Genomic DNA, 24475 nt, shown 5'->3' on the forward strand with positions numbered 1-24475 from the left:
TTTCAAAAATAAAATTATGTAAATTGCACACACATATGTCAAAAACACGGTAGAAAAAAACAACTAAAATCAAAACAAACAAACAAAAAAGAAAAAATCAAAATAACTAAAAAAGGTAAATGAAAAGTAAACCGAAAACTGAAAACCAAATCAGATCGCATTCTAAAAATTTCTTGGAATACAGTTCGGAAAAAAAAAAACAAAAAAAAAAAATTCAAGTATAAAAACAAATCGAAAGCCCTTAAAAAATTGGAGTAAAAAACTTAATCAAAAAAATTTAAGGAAAAAAAAAAATTTTTTTTTTTTTCCAAAACAAAAACTTAAGGCAAAAGGTGAATAAACGCCGCGGTTTTTTTTTTTCGTTTCGTTATTTTTTTTGTTTTTTTTTTTGAAAATCGCTTGCCAAAATTACAATTTATTTAACAATTTCCTCGAATTTTGATTTTATACATTTTATACGTACATGTGCTACATATATACATTTTATATATTTACCTGTAAGCTGGCATTATGAATTTCATATGCATGTCATTTATGAATTATACAAAAAAAAAAAAACTTAATATTTGTGATGTACACATGCCTTGGTATTATAGTATATTGACCGCGTAAGATGATGATCAAATTGGAGTACAAGAATTAACATTCATGAAAATCATTCGATTGAAAATATTGTATATACATATATGCATTTTAAACTTTTTGTTTTTGTATTCTCACATGTACGCCATGTCACTAATTCTAGACTTTTAATTAAGTTCCTTTTACTAATAAACAGTAGAGTAACTTTTGTTATTGTCTAAAATGATTAAACTATGGACATTTAAGTACTGTGACTTCGGTAACTTTCGATTGGAAAAAGTTAAAAATGTGCCTTAACAATCATACATTACAAGTTTAGTACAAAGGACATTGAATTTTCAACTTTAGATTCCCTTAAAATTCTACATAAATAAAGTGAATGTTATGGCAAGCTCGTTAAACCGTTTTTACCAGAAGAAGAATTGGTTTTTTCCCTCTTCTTGTTCTTCACACAGATGGCATATACTTCCGCATATCCGCTCCAACTTAATCTTCTCAATGCGAGTCAATTGAGTTCTAGTCATGCTTGTCAACTCACATTCCTTCCTTACTGTTTTCGCTCAAGTTAGTTAGTCTTAGTCTTCCAACTTTATTTTGGTCTTTCGAATTCCATTCCAAAACTCTTCGCGCCACTAACATTGTTGGTTCCCTTAGAATGTTGCCTATCTATTTCCCTTTTTTTTCTAATGTGAGACAATATTATTCTTTTTCTTGTGTTATGTATAAATCTTTATTCATTCTGCATCAGATTATACGATACATTGTCCTCAGATGCTTATTGACGAATACTTGCAGCTTTTGCATATGACTCTTTGATATCAAAGCATGATATGACTCATACTTCACTGCCATAAGGTGGTATGGATTTAATGTTTATTCTTACTTTTGTTTCATGTGTCCTTGTGGATATAACCCTAACGTTTTGCCTACTATTCGTTGCATACTCTCTTTGTATCTTTATCACTTATGCTGGTAAACTGTCGAAATATTCAAATTTTTTCTTCTCCTTTATTTGAGTATGTTGTAAATACATGAGAGGTGCCAACTTATCACTTTTCTCTGTGTCCCTATTACTTTCATCCATTCATCTATCACGGTGGTGAACAGTAACGGGTAGATGAACAGTTTTGAGAATCCACTCTAAGTACATTAATGTTACATATAGCACATTGTTTCAGTGTACTGGCTGGTCTTTTATAAATCTAAATGTGTTTGCATTTATGATGCCTCCCGCCAACTCTTTTCACAAGTGTGCTTATTCTTCTTAAACTAATTCTTCTTCTAAATTGAGGAGTTTAGTTTCTTCACTCTCTTGGGGGCTATATTTTTACTATACTGCTTAGCATTATAATGCCATCCAGGTTTTGCACAGTGTTAAATCTTACAACTTGGGTAACTTCACAATTATTCCTGCTTTCCGTTTGTCTATTATTTCGTTTTCCAGATTGTTCCAGCTTCAGTCTTAAATTAAATAAAAATTCAACTAGATAAATATAGAAATTAGTAAAAAATACTATAGAAAATCAGTACGACTGACCATAATCATTTTTGTCAGCAACATTGATTTTTTATTTCTCGATTTTTATTTTTGTTTTCTCCAAATTTAGTCGTCGAATAATGATTAAATCTGTAAATTTTCTTTGGATGTTTTGGTTGGTCGGCGACAGCAGCGAAACGTCGAAATACGTTTACGATATGAAAACGATGACAACAGTTAATATGACTGATAAAGAGTTATGCGGCTTTATTTTTGCCGTTTTTTTTTTTTTTTTCTTAAATTAAATTTAATTTTTTCTTTTGTAATTTTATGTTTTATTAAATGAAAATTAAAGTTAATGAAATTTAATCGAGAAGTAAAAAAATTTGTGAATACATGATTTGGGCCAATAAAAATTCATGAACCCAAAAACAAAAAAAAAACAAAAAAAAATTAACTTAATAACTTTTAATAATATTAAATGCAAAATGGCAGCATAAATTTTATGTTTCATGGATTGTAGCGTTCAGTTACTCAAATAAAATGCAAAAAAATGAAAATATAAAAGAGTTATGATTAACAGGATATTGCCAACAGTTTTAAGTCAGTCAACTTGAAATTTATTTTTTCGCTCTCTTAAGTTTAATTTTTTTTTCTAGTTGTTTTTCGTTTTTTTTTTGTTTGTTTCCGTATATATAAAAAGTTATTTTGTGCTATTGGCTTATGACATACGATACGAATCTTCTCACTTATAAAAATCGCATTAATAAAAAAAAAAAACAAAAATTCTTTAATATTGCCTTTTTTTTTGTTTTTTTTTTTTTTTTTCTGAGATAATTCTTTAATTATAATGCGGAATATCGTTTTTAAAATGCAAAATAATTTTAAGAACAGCAAAAAAAAAAAATTCAAATGATAAAGTAAGAATTTATGAGAACAAATTAAAGGTGATGTAATTTATACCTTAATTAACTAACTGATATTCTTTTCTTGCTATCTCTTTCTAAAACATGAAATTTGCATTACAAAATATAAAATAGAGGCTAAACTTACAAAAATGATTATTTTCTTGTAATAAGGTCGGCTATGAATAATAACCATTTCATTGTGGAAGTGCTATTCTATACTGCATCGTAAAAAGTTTAACACTGAAGCGTTTTAGAGTAGTATTTCATTCTTTTGGAAAACTGATTCGCAAATATGGTTAAAACAAATAAAGTTAAGACTCATTTTAATGGGAAGTCTTATCAGACTGCTGAAAGTCAGTCTTATACTGACTGCTGACAAAAAATTGAATGAAAAATTGATGAATACGAACGAATTTCAATTAACTCCTTGTAACATATGCAACACCTCTTTCAAAATTTCGCACTATTTCCTTTGATAACTAATTCAGAGAAGTTAAGGAGATTCTTATGTTGTTTTGATTTTGCATAAGGCGGGGTTTGAATCTTTGATCCTTCATTTTTCTCGGAATTTTAAAGATTTGCCTAATTGAGACGGCTCCTAAGTGTAAGGCTACAATAATTTTTAATTTTCATTAATAATTATTAATACAAATGAGATGAAATTAGAAAATTTTAGTCTTTATTAAAATCTAACAAATTTATACAATAAAATTATTAATAAATTTTTGCACACAGTTTTTTTTTGTGTTTGACACAAAATACTTATAAGCTCCTAAGTGTAAGGCTACAATAATTTTTAATTTTCATTAATAATTATTAATACAAATGAGATGAAATTAGAAAATTTTAGTCTTTATTAAAATCTAACAAATTTATACAATAAAATTATTAATAAATTTTTGCACACAGTTTTTTTTTGTGTTTGACACAAAATACTTATACCTACATGCATACCTTATGTGTTTTACCTACGTACATACAAACGTAAATGCATTATTCGATTGGCATTTCCTTCATTTAATTTTTGCGATTATAGAAAATTTCCAAGAAAACTGAATGAAATTTCAACACACACATACATACAAAGTGCTGTTCAACTGCAAATTACTATTTATAAGAGGCTAAAATATAAAATATTTCGTTTTTTCTTTTATTATTTTTATTATTATTTTAGTTTTTCAATTTTGTTAGTTTATTTTTTATTTTCTGTGGATACACTCACTTCTGGGTGGTTTTTTTTTTTAAGAGAGATGGAGAAAAGAAAAATTTATTCTTTATTTTTCGCGCCTAGAAAGTCTTGATACAGACAGACCAAAAAAATGCATGATACACAAGGGGAACAGAATAAAAAAAAGCATAATACAAAAAATACCATCAAGTCGAGCACCTAAAACAAAAACAAAATAAAAAAAGGAATGTGTGGAGAGAAAAGAAAGAAAGATTTGCGAAAAGTAAACGAAAATCTCAAGATTTGATAATGGGAACATTTTTGATCATCAAAAAGGCAAAAAAAAAAGAAAATTTAATGCAAAAAACGAAAATAAAATTAAATTTTATTTCTAAAACCGTTTCAGAACTTAGATCTCTACAGTCAATGACGCATCACAGACGTGCTTGCTTTTGAAACTACTCGCAATTTAAAGTATTTATGAGTTTAGCTTTAAAGTACTGCTTGTTATTTCCGTGTTATTTAATAAGCTATGCTGGTGTACGTTCAATCAATCAAGTCAATTTCTGCTATAAAAACGAGAACCTGGTGAGTTAAGTTGTTTGTAAGCCAAGTCTATATATAATTTACGTCCCCTTTCTGGATACTCATTTTTGTACAATAAGATTTTCTCAATTTGTCTAAAAGAATCAACTCAACCAACCTAAAATATGTCCGGAATGGTGGCTGAATACTGAACATTTTTGAAAATGCGGGATACATATAATAAAAAACACCCTTTTCTCTTGAAAATTTTCAACATTAATTTTCTTGCTTTTATCGGAGTCGTAATTAAATGAGGCCTTTAATCGTAATTAAGTAAGGCGGGCGTATAGTTCTAATATTTTGTAACTCAGAAAGTAATAAGAAATATCGTCGTCTCTATTGTTTAAACGGAAATTTTGATGAAGCATTCAATTCCATAAATCGGGAAAAGCAGGGTTTGTCCCGGAAAGAATAAAATGCCGAATTATGAGCAGCAATATCAATTGATAATGAATAAATCATAATCCCGGCTTAATATCTACTAATGGGGGAATCTTTGACACGGCTTTTAAGATTTGTCTGACAAGGTGGATTTTTTCCGGTAGGTTGTTTTACGATTTACATTACATGGAAGATTCTCGAATGCTAATCTCGAATGAAGGTTGCCAATTGACGTTTTTTTTAGCTTAGAACATGGGTGTCGCGCGAATGTCCGAGTGGTCTCCTCCTCTAATTACTAAAACTAATACTAACATCTACTAAATTGTCTTACACAAAATCTAATTAGTATTTTGACTTCAGTTCTGTACTGTATATGTGAACGTGGGTATTTTTTTTTTAGTTTTTTTTAAGTGGTGTTCTTATAATGGGTTTTAAATCATCATTGGAAAATTCATTCGGTGCGCTAATATTACTGTTAAAAGTATACTTCATCAAAACGCCACCAATCTACTTATACAAACACACTTACATATTAAGTCGGCATCGTTTAAGGCATTTTATTGAGAAGAAAAAATGTTTAAGAAAAAAAAAAAGTTGAATTTTTATTTTTGTTTTTTTCTTTTTTATTTTTTTAAGATTGTGCAACATCCAATATGTGTCCAGACATGATGTGAGTATATTTTACATAAGTGCTTATATACATAATTTATGCTTTATTAATATGTTGGTTTGTTTGAATGTCGATGTGTAGAATATACATATCATTTAGTTTTATATTATTTTACTTACATTTTGGCGGGTAATTCACAAGTCCAAGCACACCATATCTAAAAAAAATAAAGAGGAGCAGAACAAAAAAATAAAAGAATATTAAAATGAAAAATTCCAGAAAATCGTGAGTAGCACACAAAGGAAGCAAAATTTTTACAAAAATAAAATATAAAAAAAAAACAAAAACAAAAAAAAAAACACCCAAAATGAGAAGAATAAGGAACGTTAAAATAAAAGTTAACGACAAACCAGAATGAAAAAAAAAAATAAATTATTGACATGTGAATTGAATGATGTTTTTTCGATGTGATTGCAACAATAGCAACAAACGGCAACAACAAAACCAATAAAAACAAAATTAAATTAAAAAAATATTGTGCAAATATTCAGTGTCATTTTGTGTCTCGTCCGTATTTTCTTCCGAAGAAAATCTCTATGTACTTTAATTAGACTACCCCACAATAGGAACTTATAACATGATACTGCGATACAGTAAAATTTCGTTCAAATGCAGTGACAAAAATTTCTGGCTACGAAAAGCAAATTTAAAGAAGCCAATTTTCCTACCAAACCCGTCTATTAACAAATTTACACAGGAGGTGTAAAAGACGGCCATTAAATTAGCAAAAGCCAAAAATCAATTTCTTACCCCTTTTAGTATTCCTCCTAGAAAATAGGTAAATATACTGCCTTACTCAACCGCCCAAAATTGATATCCCGATCCCTATTAGGACTAACGCTGACATTCAATATTTAGTATTGCAATTATGGGTGGATTGTAAATTGATTGCGGGCACACTTAAGCAACTGAACCATTTATAATTACTAAATTACTATAAATTTGAAAACACATTCCAAATACAGCTGCATGTGTGCGTGCTTGATTATAGACTTATGGAGTACAAATAAGTAATCAAACAGATGCAAAATTAAAAATTAGCTTAGCGGCCGCGCCCATCGAGAATATTATTCACAACTTTATTATATTCATGTGAAACAGAGGAAGCTTACGACTTTTCCATCTGTTAAAACTATTACCAAAATGTCGGAGTGTCATATTAACTCTTCAAACTATATTTTATTCTAAAAACAAGTTTTTATATGTATTTAAAATTTAGATTTATTAAAGTTCTAACAAAATGAGAATCTAAGCAAAAAACGTTCTCTCACTGAAAAATGAGATTATCTACGTACATGTTTTCTTCGTTAGAAGTCAGTGGTTTGTCCGACAGTACTTGGAAATTATTATCCCAATGCAAGTTTGCAGATTAGTAGGAGAAGAAAACGGTTTACTGTAAAATTATAATAAAAGAATTTTGAAATATTTTATGGTTTGAGACAAAAGACCTACTCAGTCTCTGAATTATGTGAGTATAATATGAATATTTACACATACATTCATATACACATATTAAATATTATTGATGATGATACCCAATGATAAAGATTAGTTAGGTCGGGTCGATCATCAATTGATTTCAATCACTAAAAATCACAATTATGTGGTATTAATGATGTGGGAAAGAATTCCAAGTATGTGAGGAAGGACATGGTCAATGACCAGTTTTCATTTTTCTTTATTATATATTTGGTTTTTGCTCCTTTTTTCTCTTTCTGTTAATTTATAATTGGTTAATGGAATGCAGTTGACTGTTTTTTTTTTGTTTCTCCGAATTAATCTACATGGCTAAAAAAAAAAGAGACAAAAAAAAAATTTTGGCCTTTGATTCAATTGAAAATTTTCGGGCTCAATTTGCTCTCGTTAAAATACAAGTTTTGCGTCATATTTAATTTTTATTTTTTTTTATTGTTTCCGTGCATGTTATAAAAGTTTTCTTGGACAAAAACGTATTGTTTTCCTCCTTATAAATTGTTTTACGTTTACAATTTTTATCATTTTTATCGAATAAAATCAGGTCAATGGAAAAGACAATTGAAAGATTTCTTGTTCGCTGCTTTTTCTTCTTTTTATTTATAATTATTTTTGTGGTCTTTTAAAGGTGCAGCAAATATTTTATGTATTGAAAATTTTTGGGAAAAAATCAAATAATTTTAATGATATTTTACTGGGTTGTAATAAATCATATTATTGTGTACTTGTTGCTTCATTGATACAATTTTAAATTTTTTCCAAATTGGATCATCTTTGATGCTTCTTTGAGAGTTCAAGTGTTGTATTCGGAACGCAATGATTCAATAATTTTTTATCGACAGTATTTCATAGGGTGTAAGTTGTCATATGAACAAGCATTTGTTCCCTGTACGGTTTTCTTAAGTCACATTATCATTACGTCCGTTTACGAAAAATTTACCAAAATTTTATTCAAAGTTTTGCAAAAATCGCAATCGTACACCAAGAGAATTTGAGTTTTATTCAATAGAAACTTGTAAAGAAAACAGATGCCATAGGAATGGGGCCTCTCGTTCTCTTGTTAAAATATTTAAAAGACATATTAGAGCAAGAGGATCTACATTGACATTTTAGCAAGAAAGCACAATCACAATACTGATTCTCTCTGATAATCATTTGGCATGCTCAGCAATTCAGGAAACCTTTCTGCAATATATGCAACTTATGTTCCCGTTAATATCAGATTGCATTCCAATTAAAAAAATCAAAGTATTTAAAGTCTCTTGCACTATTTTTGATTTCTTATCTTTTTTCTATAGGAGTGTTGGTTTTATTTGGCGGCATTTTACAAATGTATCAATCAGTTTTAATATTTCTTATATTTACATTAGAAATTTTAGAATTGTTTTTAGAATTAATTTTTGTTTTATTTTTTTGTTTTTATTTCAGAAATATTTTAAAAATTTTTAAAATTTTTTATTTGTGTTTTTGACGATCAATTTCATTTTGAGGAATTGTTTGTCTCTTTACTCGCGGATGGTTCTTCTTTATTTCTTTTTAATTTTATTTTTATTTAATTGTCTGGGAATTCGATGCTGCTTCAAAGTTCATACACTTTTTATTTAAAAATATATACCGTACATGATATTTTTGTTTTGGCTCTTCCATCTTGAATGAATTTGGATTTTCTTTTTCAAATCATACAAATTCATTAATGTGCAATTTATTTATTTTTTAAACTGTACGTTCAATTGTGTAAAAGTTTATTGAACAAATTATTGAAGTGGAAATAGGAAATCGTTCTGGTTGCTGAATGAGTTTTTAATAGTGTAATTTAATAGTTGATTGGGTTTGCAGATTGCAGAATGGGCAATGATGCACCGCAACCTAAAAGATATATTGTGTTCTCCACCAGCCTCGTTTGTTGCCTAACTCCATAGTCATTGAGAAGATGTATCATCTCCGACGCTCCGAAGATCATCTGACATCCTCAATAGCTTTAGCTTTTTCTCCTTCACTTCGCTTCCTAACACAACACAAATTTTGCTTGGCTCAATCCCGCAAAAGAGCTTTGGTACAACAAGGCAGGAATTGGCCTCCCGCTTTGCTAGCATATCTATTTCCCCGTTTCCCCTTTCGTCAAGATGCCTTGGCATCCAGAAGTACATGACTTGGTTGTCCTGATCGTAGTGTTTGCCAAGACAGTGCCACACCATCCGAAAGAAAATCTGGCAAAAATGCAGATCCCTTATAGCAGTCCGACTGTCTGACATTATTGCTATATCTCGCAGTAACTCTCATCCGGGTTAAATTGGCACCTTTCTATAGCGTGCATTTCCGCCTGAAAAATACTTGGGTACATCCTCATATGTTCAAAATACTTGATCCTTTGCCCAAATACCCCAACACCCGTACCGAAAGGCACTTTCGACCCGTCGATTTAGCAACTGACGGTGTGGCTTCCCATCGGGTAACTAACCGACTCCCACCTTCACTTCATTCACTCCCACCAACTTTTACAATTTACAATATTTATAATATTCTCAGTATATACTTAATAAATTTTATTACTATTTTAAATTTCAAAGTGAAAATATTATTAACAATAGGATCACCATAATTTTCTCTAAAGCTGACTTCCGATTAAACTTGTTTACATTTTTTTTTCTTGAATATTGAAATACCTATAAACATTTTTATAACGTGGTAATAATTTTTAGATAAAATTATTAACATCGTAATAACTTAATAAAATACAAATTATTTCACTTAATTTACATAAACAAAATCATAAAATGCGAACATAATTTTTTTATACACTCGTAGCTACAAAACTCTTAAAATGTTGCTTTTTTCCCCCGAAATATTATAAGTAAGCATGGTGCTTTTTTTTTTTTTTTGGGGATTTCTTATCTTTTAATTATGAAATTAATTAAAATTCACCACGGATATTTCTGAATAACTCACCATGAAATAAAAATTTTTCTATATATTATATTTGAACCTACATAATTATATAGAATGTGTGAGTGTGAATATTTTTTGGGTTATTTTGAAATAATAAATTAGAATTTTTATAATATTTTTCTTGTATCCTGTTATACACAATGTATAATAATCGAAACAAATTTATAAAAAAGAAAAAAACAAGGACGAAAAAAATTACTTGTATTTTTAATAATTCATTTTAATTCCTTTTGACTTTTAGCGTATAATTTTCATCAAAATTCAACAGAATTCTAATAATTTTCTTATATTGTATATAATATGAAAACTATTGTATATAGATGGGGATTATATTCTTTACCTACCATCGCTCTGTCGGTGTTTGCTGTTCTTTCATAAAAACCATAAATTCTAAAATATAGAAAATTTTCCTAAGAAATTTCTAATAAATTCGAAAATGTTATCATTTATCCACTGTTTTTCGTTATACTCCTTGAATTCGCTATATAATTCTAATATCCTTAATTTTTTCCACAATAATAAACTTGTATATTATTTAATTCCTTTGTGTAAATTTCTACCTTCTTGAACAGAACGAAATCTTTAAATTTTAGTTCTATATCAGATAATTGAAGTAGTTTTTCTTAAGAAATTCTTGCCAAAAATATAAAAAAAACAAAAAAATTTCGTATTTTATTTGTGTGTGCCGAGAAAGAATTTACGGCAACAGGAAATACCAAAAATATACAAGTGAAATGAATAAGGGTTTGCAATAAATGAGTTTTGCTTTTGTTCTGTTGTTGTTTTTTGTTTTATAGGAGAAATGAGTGCGGGTGAGAAAAAAATTAATTTTTACTCTTTTTTTTTTCTTTTTGTGATTATTTTTGTTTTTTTTTTTTGCTTTTATTCTACAGAATATTTATTTTTGTCTAGAAAGAGAAAGAGAGAGAGAGAGAGAGAGTGATGAGTAATTTTTAATGAAGTAAAAAATGTATACAAAATATAATTAATAAGAACAAGTTCATGGCCGATAATATTTCCTTTAAGTCAATTATAGGATCGAATTTCAGGTTAAGGTCCTTTTATTATTATATTAAAAATATAAAAGTACATACTTTTAATTTTATATATTTTGTGTTGCGTTCTTTTGGCTTCTATGTACATATATAAAATAGTATGTATGTGTGTATATAAAAAATTAATGAATTAAAAGAAATTAAATTTTAAAAATCAGTGATTTTTAATTAGAATTAATTTGAAAGGAATTTGTTTTTGTTTTCATTTTCGTTTTTATTCATTAAAAGAATAATATTAAAAATAAAAGAAAAAGAGATTTAAATGGGCATTAAAAAAAGGGAAATTTTAATCCAAGTTTTTGATGGCTTTCTTGTTTTTGTTGTTAACTTTACCTTTGAAGCGCAAAGAATTTGTTTGGTTTTTTTTTTTGGGGAAAGAACGGCTTTTATTTATGGGTTAAAAAAATTAATGGTAATAAAAAAATAATACAAAAGAAATGAACACTTGAGGAAATAATTAATTCAACTAAAATTAACGAAAAACTCGACAAACAGGGAGAAAGAGAGAGAGAGAAAGAGAGATAGTGATATAGAGAAAGAGTTGATTGGTTATAAAAATATGAATTAAATAATAAAGGGTGAAAACTAAGTCAAGGTTTTAGTATGATTAATGTTTGATGTAAGTTTGACATACTTGATTTAGGGCGATTCTTTTTGAAAAAAATGTATGGAATATGTTTGATTTTGAATTTAGTACATAATATGGGTTTGAGTTTAAAACGTGAATATCTGTAGATTCAATACTTGATGGAAAAAATAAAATGATTTCCAATTCATATCAAACAAAATGTATGAACATTTTTTGCGGTGTTGAAACGAAACTCTCTTGTATTAAACGAATATTAATAACGAATATTAAATAAGTGAATACTGAAATATGAGATAGGGGGTCAGGCAGACATGCAATTTTTAGCTTTACAGTTACTGCTTAATTGGAAAATTGTTAAACTACTGCGTCAATTCAAATCAATTGCATTAATTAAAAATTACAATTAGTTTTGCAAAAAATTTCAATCTGTTTGATTGCTCAGTTGCATGTATACGCCATCATCACACAGTTGCATGTGTGCGTGCTCAAACAGTTACAAACTGAAAACAACATGTCTTCCAGAGCCGTAAACATATATTTTATATAATTTAACAGTCGTATTAGAATATGGATGTGCTGTTCAATCGACTTCGACACTCATTCCTCTTTTTCTAATTATATAAGTTGCAAGTATTTTTCATATTCTATTCTGTGGGGTAAATGATTTAGAAAAATATAATACACACTGATGAGAACACGTCATTTTCACAGTTTTTCATATTGAATTTATGAAAATAAAAATGTTGCAAGTTTATGAATTAAAAATTTTTAATATCTTTGGGTAATTGGCATAATTTTATTGTTATTCCTGAATAAATCGGAATTTAGTATTATCAAAGAGTACAAATGTGAAACCAATGAAGATCAAAGAACAATAATCAAAACCAATGATTTGAAAAATTAATTTTATAAAGACCCTAATATATTTACGATATTATCCTCGACATAAACATACGTTCTATATAGTTCAATGTTATTTTACTCCATTTACAATTAAAAAAAGTTCATTGTCTTAATCAAAATTAGTGTTTGTGTTTTTTCATAAGAAACATACGAGTACTTAAATAATATGGTAGATACTTAAAGAATCTCTCTTTTTATTAAATTGTAACAACAGACAAAAATTCTCTTTGTCTTCAATACACCATGGTTTTTTTTTCTCTTTTGGTATTTTGTGAAAGGTAAAGTTAAAAGTGAATGTCTTGATTTTCTAAGAAACCATAATGTAAAAATTTCCTTTTTTTTTTTATTTTTGTTGTAAATATTTGGGAAAAATTGACATTCATCCTACAAAATCTTTTAGTTAAATATAATTTTGATTTAATAGTCTAGACAACAATACAATATAATATTTTAATCTATCGAAAAATAAGAAGAACAAGAACAAGAACACGAAGAAGAAGAAGCTTTAAATTAAAATGAAAAAAAAGAGAAAGGAGTCGGTTAATTTTTTTTTTTTTTATGGATAAAGATTTATTTCAAAATCTAATTTACGATTTACCATTTAAAAATGAAATTTATTTAAAAACAAGAGATGAGACACAAATTTCATTCAATTAAAAAAAATTTATTCTGTATGTGATGTCTCGTATATTAAGTCGAAGGAACCCCACATTCAAAACCTCATTTTTTTTTTTTGTTTTGTTTGCGAAAGTTTCTTTTCCAATAAATTATAAGTTCAAACACACCCCCAAAAGCTTTCTATAGTATAATTTGTTGAATTCTTAAAAAACATTTTAATAAAATATTTCGTTTTTATAATCGAAAAGTTTTAAATAAATTAATCGGAATAATAAAAATGTAACGATTATAGGAGGTTTACCAGATACTACTGGGTTATTAACAGAATATTAAAGTTGCCGGATAGTCAAAAACTAAAACCACGCTGCTTTGTAAAAACGGTGTCAGTATTTTAATCGAATCATTGGAAGAACAAAACTTTTATTTATTTAAACCCAAAAATTTGACCTTCAACTGACCTTCATGATTTAATTGATAACACAATTGACATCTTTGATATATTTTGTGCTTTCCTATCTTCAACTGCTTTCCTACTTCCGAAGAAAATCTTCAACTGTCATCTATTGTACTATTCTCCAATTGTATACGTTACCTATCACAATTTTATTCTCTGATATTAAAATTTTCAATACCTTATCTAATCCGTCAGGCTCAATGTCAGCATTTTGGTTCTAGATAAAGATAGAAATAAGTAGAAATAGTAAAAAGTTCTACTTGGATTAAGGCCAAATTTGTTCCTTCAATTAGTTTCGAAATTTTTTGTTATCGTAAAATAATAAAATATTGCATATTTCTGGGTGCATTTGGTAACATTTTAATGATCACATACTGTTCCTACACTGTTTTCATACCAATTTATTTCCTCATCATCGATAAATTGTCAAAATTTTTTTAAAGAAATATTTGAAATAAAATAAATAATATTAATATTTTTGGATAACAATCACGGGGCTATTAAGAATACAAAATGATGTTAAAAAAATTGTCATAGCATCCCACTTCTTTTTATTGGTTTTATGATTTATTTAAATGTTTGATTTATAAAGGCGTAAGAAAGTAAATGTGTGTGGCATAAGTATTTTTTTCCCCTTCTAATTTATTTATGTATATTTTTTTGTGGTTCGGTCTCCAATACAGAATAATTGCTAAAGTTTTTTGAAAAATTTCCTTGTAAATACTTCCCCATCATATTATTATTGTTATGTTATTTATAATGAGCCACTTAGTAAGTTATGAGCTGTTATTTGTGCTTTTAAATAATTTGTTTTTTACCTAATATGTTATATTGTACATTTATTTTACACATGTTTATAGTATAAAGATATTTTAAATTGTCGTTTCTTAGTAAATTTATTGCCATACGTTTGGTATTAAGCTGAGTTTTTGGTAAAAAATTACCCGAATATTTAAAATTATTCGCTTGCGTGATTATTTTTTTATTTGAATCAAGTTCTTTTATTGAAATTAGAGAAGATGAGTAATTGAATGATAGTACAATATTACATTTATATAAAAATTACCGTTGATCATTTCTGAAACTGACTAAGCAGTATTTCATCATTCCAACATACAAAAATGTTATTATTGAAGAAGCGACAAAGTAGTGGGTGGTAGAATTCTTAATACTTTTTGTTTGAAAACTTTAAGTAGCAATTATTTTTGGGATTACTTAAAATTTATTTTTTTTTTAGAATTAATTTCAGAAAATTATTTTGCATAAAAAATTTAGTAAATTCATGAATTTTACAGTTTCATATATGAAAATATTCAATAACAATTTTTATAATTAAAATAAACACAGTGTTCTAAAAACAACAAAGTTGAACTACGGTTTGCAACAAAGAATAAAAATATTATCGCTTACCTGTCAGTGTCGATGATGTCTGGGATGATGATGAAATTGTAATTTAATATTCCAGACAAATGAAAAAGAAAACCCGAAAAAAAAAAATTTTTTTTTGTTCTTTTTTTTTTTTTTTTTAATTTTATAATAGTTAAACACTTTTTTAAAGATATCGATTACCAAATTATAATGAGAAGGTAAACGATTTCAATGGCTCTAAAATTTTGGATCACCCATATTTTTTTTTTGTTTCTGGATGGAATGAATGCTTTATTTTTTTATGCGCGGCAAACTTATTATGAATATCAGTTGAATGAATTTGTTAAAATTATAGCATACTTAAAGCAATAACACGTATACTTTGTGCAATATTTGGAAACTTTGTAGAAGTTTCTCAAAAAATTTTGCTCCTGGATTAACTAAAAATATGGGATTAGTATTTAACTGTATTCCGTTTCTTTCTTGAGTTGTTGGGGGTCAAAATGGGCCTCTCCTATAAACTGCTTGGGAGAAAAAGGCATTTATTCTCTATAATCCAGGAAATATTAAAAATAGAATCGGTTTTGGTAAATACATTTGAAAGAACCAATAAATTCCCTTTCTAACGAAGAGTTTAGGGAATACTTTTTTAGTAATTTTGCATTAAATTGCTGTCTACTTAGAGTAGTACGATAAAAATGTGTGTTACACATTTTTATTTTACTATTCATAGGTTTCTAATGTTAAGATGCGAGCACGGGTACTGTAAATTAGTCGAGAAATCGGGAATGACCATAATAATTAATATGTATTTTATAATTGCACGCCCTCAAGATTCATATTTGGAGATCGTTTTCGTTTTTCTTAAATTAAATAATTGTGAATTATTCGAAAAATTTTACTAAATAATTATGATATAGTTTAAATTAAGTTTGAAAATTGTGAATCAGAAAATGCTTTATAAAATTTTAAATGAACTCCAAGATAATCAAAGTTCAATATTCGAATTTCTTAGAAACTAAATTAAAATGCATACCCCATTAAACTCTCAAAACTTTATTCCTCAATTGATTTTGTTATTGCATCAATATTTCAAGTTTATTCTCAATTCTCCTTTTCATTCAATATTTTGTATATATGTATATACTCGTATATAAATTCAACAGTGAACAATGAAGAAATTTCTAAAGAAAATTATGAATCAGAAAATTAAGATATCAAAAGTAAATTGAATAAAAATAGTGCACTGCCCTACGGAAAATATAATTGCGATTTTTCACTACATTTTTATCTATCAAAGAATTTATCCAGATGTATGTGTGTATATATGAGATTAGTAGAAAAGAAACATTAAAACCAACATTCAAGGACACAAACCGTAAAGCGAAAACGAATAAAAAAAAAAAAACCAAAAAAAAAAATCAAAATGAACTCATTTTTCTTTTAATAAATAAAAAATTATTATTAATTTTTTTTTTTTTTTTTTTTTGGAATATTGAAATCGAACATGTAATTGAAATCCAATAATAACTGTAACAATAATAATGAATATAATTTTTCCACAATAAAATTTATATCGAACAAAACAAAAGAGATGCAAAAGAAAAAGAACAATAATAAATCGCTAAAATATAGAATCTGACAAAGTAATCAGATTCAATAAATCTTCCGCAAAAATACACTTAAAAATGCACTGCCATCAAAATATAAAGCGCGTACAATACCCATAAATGAGTGGAGTATATAAAAACGTAAATCAAATATAACAAAAACAAAAAAAAAAAATTACAAAATTAACCAACAAGCCAACAAACGAACCAGATACCCTGGCGCTAACGATCAAAGAAACGCCACACCATTAACATCACTTGAATAACTCATATAATCTATATGAGAATTTTCGATGCATCGAAGAGCAAAGGAAAGAAAAAAAAATCAAACAAAAATCGGGAGAAGAGTGAATAAAAAACCAAAAGTAAAAAATTAAGCGTGGAAAACAAAAACAATGATGAAAATGAGAAAAAACAGAGAAAAAAAAATGAAGCAAAAGTTCGACATCCCAATGATTTTTTTTTATATTTTCGGGCTTTCTGTTCTGTTTGTGTTTATTTTTTGTTTGCATTAAATAGCAAGAAGAGAACCACAATAACAACATGAACAATCCAAACAAAAGCTGCAAAAATAAAATAATAGTAATAGTAAAAAATTAAAAAGCGAAAATCGAATTATTTTCGATTCTACCGAACTCCACATTACCGAAAGTTACAAAAGAAAATTATTGAAAAGTCTTCCGTTTTAATGTGTGCGTTCAATGAAAATAGAAATGTGACCTTCGTTCTGTGAGTATTCCCTGTGATACCTGATATTTAGCCATCTACCCGTTATATTAATTACAATATCACAACGTGTCCGAAATCCGGAAAACTATCAGTACTGCTGCAAGTTGGATCGTGTAATTCTACTTCATAACTCATATTTCGCTATTACATTCCACTATCTATCATTCTCTTTTACATTCTTCTATGCAAATAACCGTTTAAGGGACATTCACTATAGCAAATAAAGAATGTCCCTTAAACGGTTCAAATAGTTAATATTTGTCGCATTAATCTGTTTAGCTGAACCCTACTGAGGCTATTTCTGATCATCTGAATTCATTAATCTAATGTAAAACAATCCAAAATAATTAAATACATAAAGAAAAATATTTAATTCTGAAAAATATTTAGGAGATCCCAGGATGAAATTCGGAAAAAAAATTCAAAATTTTTTGAATACTTAATAAATTATTGATACTTGATTTGTAAGTTCATCTTAGCCCCAAAAATAAAACAAAATTTCAAATCAAAATATCCTTGAACTACATATTATTTAATTTTCATATTCTGTGGATTCTAAGTAGTTAAATCAACATTTTACCAGCATTTAATCAAAAACAATGCACATTATTGTGTAAGGATATGTAAATTACAAGTACTTTTGTATGTACACAAATAATAACAAAAACCAGTCAAATATCGTGAAAGTAGACAGCGAAAAATATAAACTTTTATTTTTATTTTGTGATTTTTGTAAAACATGAATCGGCTATCCATTTTGTATTGTTGTTTACTTTTTGTTCAGGAGGCACTCTTTGAAAAGAGAAAAATACAAAATAAAAACAATTTTACTAAAAAGTGAAAACAACAAATCAATAAGCGTCAGCATTATCAACACTATCATCAATACCATCACTGTCGTGAAAGCGTTATTATTGTTATCATCAAGAAACAGCAGCGAACCAAATATTTTTCTTATATGCTCCTCGTATTTGTTGTGTTGTGTTTCACCGCGCAACTTTACCGCATAAATATTCCAATCATCATTTTAGTTTTTTTTCTCTCTCTCTCTTTGCATTTTCTAAATCGTTTTTGTTTTTTTTTTTGGTTTATTTTCTTGTCTTTCAAATGTTTTATTCCGCACGGTTTTTCATACTATTGTAGAGCGTTCGCGTCCCTTTCAAAAATTCTTTGCCTTTGCATAATATTTTCAAATTGTCTGAGAATTCATTGAACTTCAAAAAAAAATAAATAATAAAACTTGAAAAGAAAACTATATGCATATGTACTAGAATTTCGATAATCGTCTTGACTTGTGTGATACGAAAAATGTGCTCATCAGCATATAGTTAACGAGCGATGCGATGCGGTGCTGCTACAATAGTACTTTTTTTTTGATATTTTTGAATTTTTGTTACTTTTGTTGTTTGATGCCGCTATACTCAAAATATTTTAATTTTTGTTTTAGATTCTTTTGCGATTATTTTCTTATGTGCATCTTATCGAAAAATTTGTAAAAACAAGGAACAATACAAAATTGCAAATTTTATTGTATACCGTATACTATTATGTATGTGTGTGTATATATTATTTATGTGTTTAAAATCAAAGTACCATGGAATTGAAATGAGAGTTTATTTCTTGTTTCATTGAAAAAGTGATTTAATAGGAAAGTTCATTATTTTCTAATTTGATTTTTAAATGCTTACACTTAAAGTACATGCTCAATATAAAACACATTCGGATCGTAAAATTACTCTCAACAATGCACTGAGCTGGTACAACAATGAGTCACATCATCACCGTTCTGTGATTAGAGGGTGATGATGGCTCAATCTATACTCTTGATAATTTTACTCTACATCTTGCAAAATCTAGCCTTCCGATAATGTTATTTCAAATATTTTATTAAATTTTTATTAAATTACTTAATTTGTTTTGCTCATTTAACAATGTTACCTAGCTCTTCCGCTCACAAATAATTGTATCCTTCTCTTTTTCATAGCTTAAAAGCTAAATGTTTGGTTATTCAAGAATCGTTATTGAAGAATTCTAGTTGTCCACTGAATTTTATTGAAATTACAACATAACAAAGAATATGTGCTAAATATTTAATTTAATTACTTTAAACAGCATTGAATTTTACTACGCTTTTACTATATAGGAAATTTAAAGTGCCTCGTATTTAATTTTATGGCAAATATTTCAGACTAATCCATACAATATTATGAACGATTTGATTTAACTATGTATGGAACTCACCGATGACTTTCTCATATATTTCATTAAGATTTCATAAGATATTTGATGACCACAATAGATATAGATGTCTACATACCTATAGAATGGAGGTGATGTCGATTATGTTATAAAGGCTTTTCCTTTTATCATACAAACGGTTGTATAAAAGAAAATTATGTACGGATGCATGCATGCAGGGCATTTAAAAATTTTATTATTCTTGTTTTTACTTTTATAGCTATTACACAAAATATAAATCTCTGGGAAAAAATTTGCTATTTACTATCAATCATATTCTCTATTTATAATCATACATTTTAGGTACAGTGTGCGCATAGTCTTGGACAACCTCTGTGCAAAAATTATCTCACATTCATTTATTTTTTTACTCAAGCCATTTAACTTTCTTTCAATATTTAGTTTACATAATATACACAGAATACATGATAATGTATCCAAATTTAATGTTCATGGACGCTCATTAAAAATTATCTATGATGAGAAATAAAAGACGAAATATAAGTTAAATACAAGTGAATGGTTTGTAGGGAAGAACTTTTTCCAAAAAGAATATTGGTACTAAATATTGGAGATTGAAAGTTAATTAGAAGTAGAGTTAAAAATGAAGTTATGACAAAAATGTGTTAAGAAAGCTCACTAAGTAGTAAACGGTGTGGGTGCAGAGAAGAGTTAAAATGACGTGGGAGCGAGGATGAGCGAAAGAGATCAGAACTAGGCAGAAGTAAAAGTTATTAAAGTGAGGAAGAAAAGAAATGAGACTGAGAAATAGGTAAGACAAATCAGTTAAAAGTACAAAGAAACAACACCGTAACATGGACAAAAAAAATATCACGTAAAGGTATGGCAAAAAAAATAACACTGAAGAAGAGATAAGAGATATGACAGTGAGATAGAGTCAAAAGTGAAGTAATGAAGAAAAGATAAAAAAGTTTAGAGAGAGCCAGATTTAAAAAAGGGAGAGGGAGGAAGAGATAAGGAAGTTAAGAGTGGGAGAACAAAATAAAAGAAGAGGGTAGAAGAAATAAAAAATACAAAGCGCTCTCTAAAATTGATGTTGATTGCAGTCAGCAGTGAGGAATTGGACGAAATTTTCTCTTTTTGCAACAACTTCAAAACATACGAGTTTTATTAATTGAACTTTCAATTAGCAGATTTGCTTTTAGCATTTTTTTTCAAATCCACTAAAAATGAGAAAAACCAAAAAGGTTATGGTCCTTTAAAAAATTTTCTATTTTTATTGACTTGTTTTTCAATTTGAATTTTTTTTTTTCCATTAAAATTTTACCTTTTTATTAGTAAAAACACAAAACGAAACAGAAATAATTCCAAGAATTTAACCAGATCGTATAAATTCATAAATTAAAAAGACTTGTGTAAAAAAAATAGGAAAACACAAAAGAAATAAGAAAAGCAGCTTAAAAAGTCTTGTGAATTTTCAATTTTCATATTTCTTTGATATTTTAGCAGTAAATCTTGTAAGTATCTAGATATTCTCTGTTTTTAATCCATTTTTACGATCACTAATATTAAGTTGTCTGAACCATTTGATTTTATTGCTGCACTTTTGCTTGGGGGTTCATGAATACTTAAGAAAAGGGAAAAAACAAAACCAATACCGAAGAAATATTAGTGAAATTAAACTGATGGAAATATTGTTGAACTTTTTTATGATTTTGTTTTGAAAACTTTTGTTGTATGTAAAGTATTTATGTGCGGCTATTTATCCATACTTTTTTTCAATATTCAAATGAGATTAATGGCAGAAATACGTAGTAGGAATCTATGGATAATGCAGAGAATAAAAAATTAATTTATATAGGATGATTAATTCTGTAATCTTAATGCAAATCAATTTGGTTTATTAATTAATAAAAGCATTTATACGAAAATCAGAGGTAACGGGCTGTTCTTCGTCTTATATTTGACTCGTATTAAATAAAACAAAATAAAGTGGGTCGAGTTGATCGCGTCAACCCTTTGTTACTCCTATGAGTTTTTGATTCCTTTGATTGCATTTCAACAATAGTTTTCAAACAGCATCAATAGCACAGAAAAGTTCATGTGGTAATAGCACCTTTATTATTTTCTACGATATGATTGTGTTGGAGTTATAGGCCAAATAACACAAGGGCTCAAAAAATTTCGACTAGAGTTTTCCTTCTCGCCTTGAATCGCCTTCTTAAAATGAGTGCAACAAGGGCACATAATTCGCCGATAAGCTCTTTTTCAACGATATATGCTTTCGGGCAATAATCGGCTAATTTTGGACAACGTTCAGAAAATATTAGTCCGCCATTTCTTACAAGGAATTTATAACTTTAAATCATTCAATTGCATATAATAATTGTGATAAATCTTATACAAACTAATGTTTAAACAATTAAAGAAATGTCAGTTAGAGTTAAGATGATGTAATCACTCAGTTTTCTCAGTCATCTACGACTTTCCGTGATTTTGATAATATCATTATAATTTTCAAATAAAAATTTAATTATATTTTCATTTAAGCACTATAAAAATAAGAAAATTCAATTGAAATTGAAGGATATAAAAGTTTTAATTCGAAAAAGCATTGAATTCAAATTATTTTCTAATTATAAAATATTTTTCTCTCTTTTTACAAGAGCGTAAATAGTACTATGTATGTGCGTATGGATATGTGCTGCTAATCAGACAATCGTATAATAATCGTAAAAATTAAATTTAAATCAATCTTCCCCTAAATTAGAATTTCTCTTGAAAAACACATAAAAAATATTTAAAAAAATCATTGGTTTGCATTGCAAATAGTCAAAAGTAAATAAATTTGAAAATTAAATCATCATAAGATGTTGGGCTTATGTGTGTGTGTGAGTTTTTAGTTCCCCTCAATTTCATATTAATAATGTCGCGTCACTTTATTAGTGTTATTTCAGACATTATATTGAGTTTATTGCAAGGGTATCTCTTCTCTATAACTAAATTTATGATCAGAAATAGCGTTATTTGTAATATTTTATTTATACGCGTACTTTAAATTTTTTTTATTATTATTTGATTTGTTATTTGGTTCTCTTTTATTCACCCTTAATTCTAAATTTATGAATTCTTAATGTTTTATTCAATTTTCGATCGTTAAGTACGCATTAAATGCTCATTGACTCATAGAAAATAACAATAATTCTCTCATCTTTGATAATTTTTTTTTTTATTTTATTTGATCTCATCTACGTTTTACGTATGGTATTGATTATTAGTGTATGGGTGTATTACATATTGTGTTTTTGTGTGGTAAAGAAAACAAGGAATCTTTAAATAAAAATACAAGTGACTGAAGAGCGGAATGACAAAATCGTGTGCCTCTATTCAATTCCTAAATTTGTTTTCTATTAAGTCGTTAAGACAAGCAGTAATTTATTTTTGAGTTATTTGACACCTGTAAGTGCAGTGTTTATTTGTTATTCTTTTTGTATGGTGAAATAAAAATCTGATGTGAAACTACTTTTGATGGAAAAGTGTAACCGTCTGCTTTTATTTGGCTTTCACTAAGGGGTAGACTTGACGTTCTGTTTAAAGAGAATTGAATCTTCGCTGGAAGGCTACTACGAGATCTCATCATGCGATGCTACTCATCCCTTCCTGCTCAAAGAAGTTCTGTTTAGAGATGCTTCAGATCAAAATCGAGCTCATGCTAATACTAGTTTTTACAATATGGGCATTATCCGGTGAAATATCCCCTACACAAACTGCGTGAATTCGGAATCTTGTTTGTGTTGAATTCAGACGAAGCCGAGACGGTTATACATATTCTGTGTGACTGTGATCATTATGGGACACAGATAGTTTGGATGAGGCTTTCTCAGTGTTAGTATAGTGACGTATATCAGACGATATACGTCACTATAAATACTAAACGGTATTTATCCGTACCGGCGATAAGTGAGATATGGAAGGGTACCAATGAGATATGGCTAGCTACAGTAGTCTGAGGTAAAAAGCTGATTTGCGCATATCTATCTTCAATAATCTAAAATTTATAATCTACAATGCGGATTAAGGAATTAAGCAAAAATAAGAATATCCAACGCATGCGTCAAATCCGTGGTGCTTTATAACAGCGAAGCATGGAAGCTATATATTCCGAAAAGAAGTCCTCACTGCTGAACATTTCAAGCAAACATTTTCTTTAAATAACTTAGGATGAATCTTCTCACTTTAACAAATTTAAGTTACCTACATTTCAATCAGACCATCCCAAAATTCCAGATTAAGAATTGTTAAAAAATTCAAATAAAAAATCATTTCAATTTCATTATGAATCTAATTTAGATTTTTAAAGGATACAAGAAAATTGTGATTTTTCTTGTTCTTTTTTATTTACTTCGATATTACTACTAGAAATTTCAATCAGAGCAAGAAGAAAGTCATTAAAAATTATTATCAAAATATAATAGTGAGCATATAAGATTAAGACCATATAATAGAAAGTAAATTTTTAATCATATTCTTAAAATAGTTTGTGTTCCAATTATCCATATTGCAAGGATGAAAATTTAAAAAAATCAAAAAATCCCAAGCTGATTCAAAAAAATTTAATCTAGATACTTTTTTTTTTTTGTAATTTCAACTTTTATTTTCGGATTCCCTTTATTGATACTGAGTTTCTTAATCTTAATGCTTTTAAGCTTACAAATAATTTTTTATATCGACAATTTTAAAATTCTTTATTACTTAATTTG

This window comes from Condylostylus longicornis, unplaced genomic scaffold (genome assembly GCF_029603195.1).
Source record: "Condylostylus longicornis isolate FDR11 unplaced genomic scaffold, ASM2960319v2 ptg000084l, whole genome shotgun sequence".
Taxonomy (NCBI): domain Eukaryota; kingdom Metazoa; phylum Arthropoda; class Insecta; order Diptera; family Dolichopodidae; genus Condylostylus; species Condylostylus longicornis.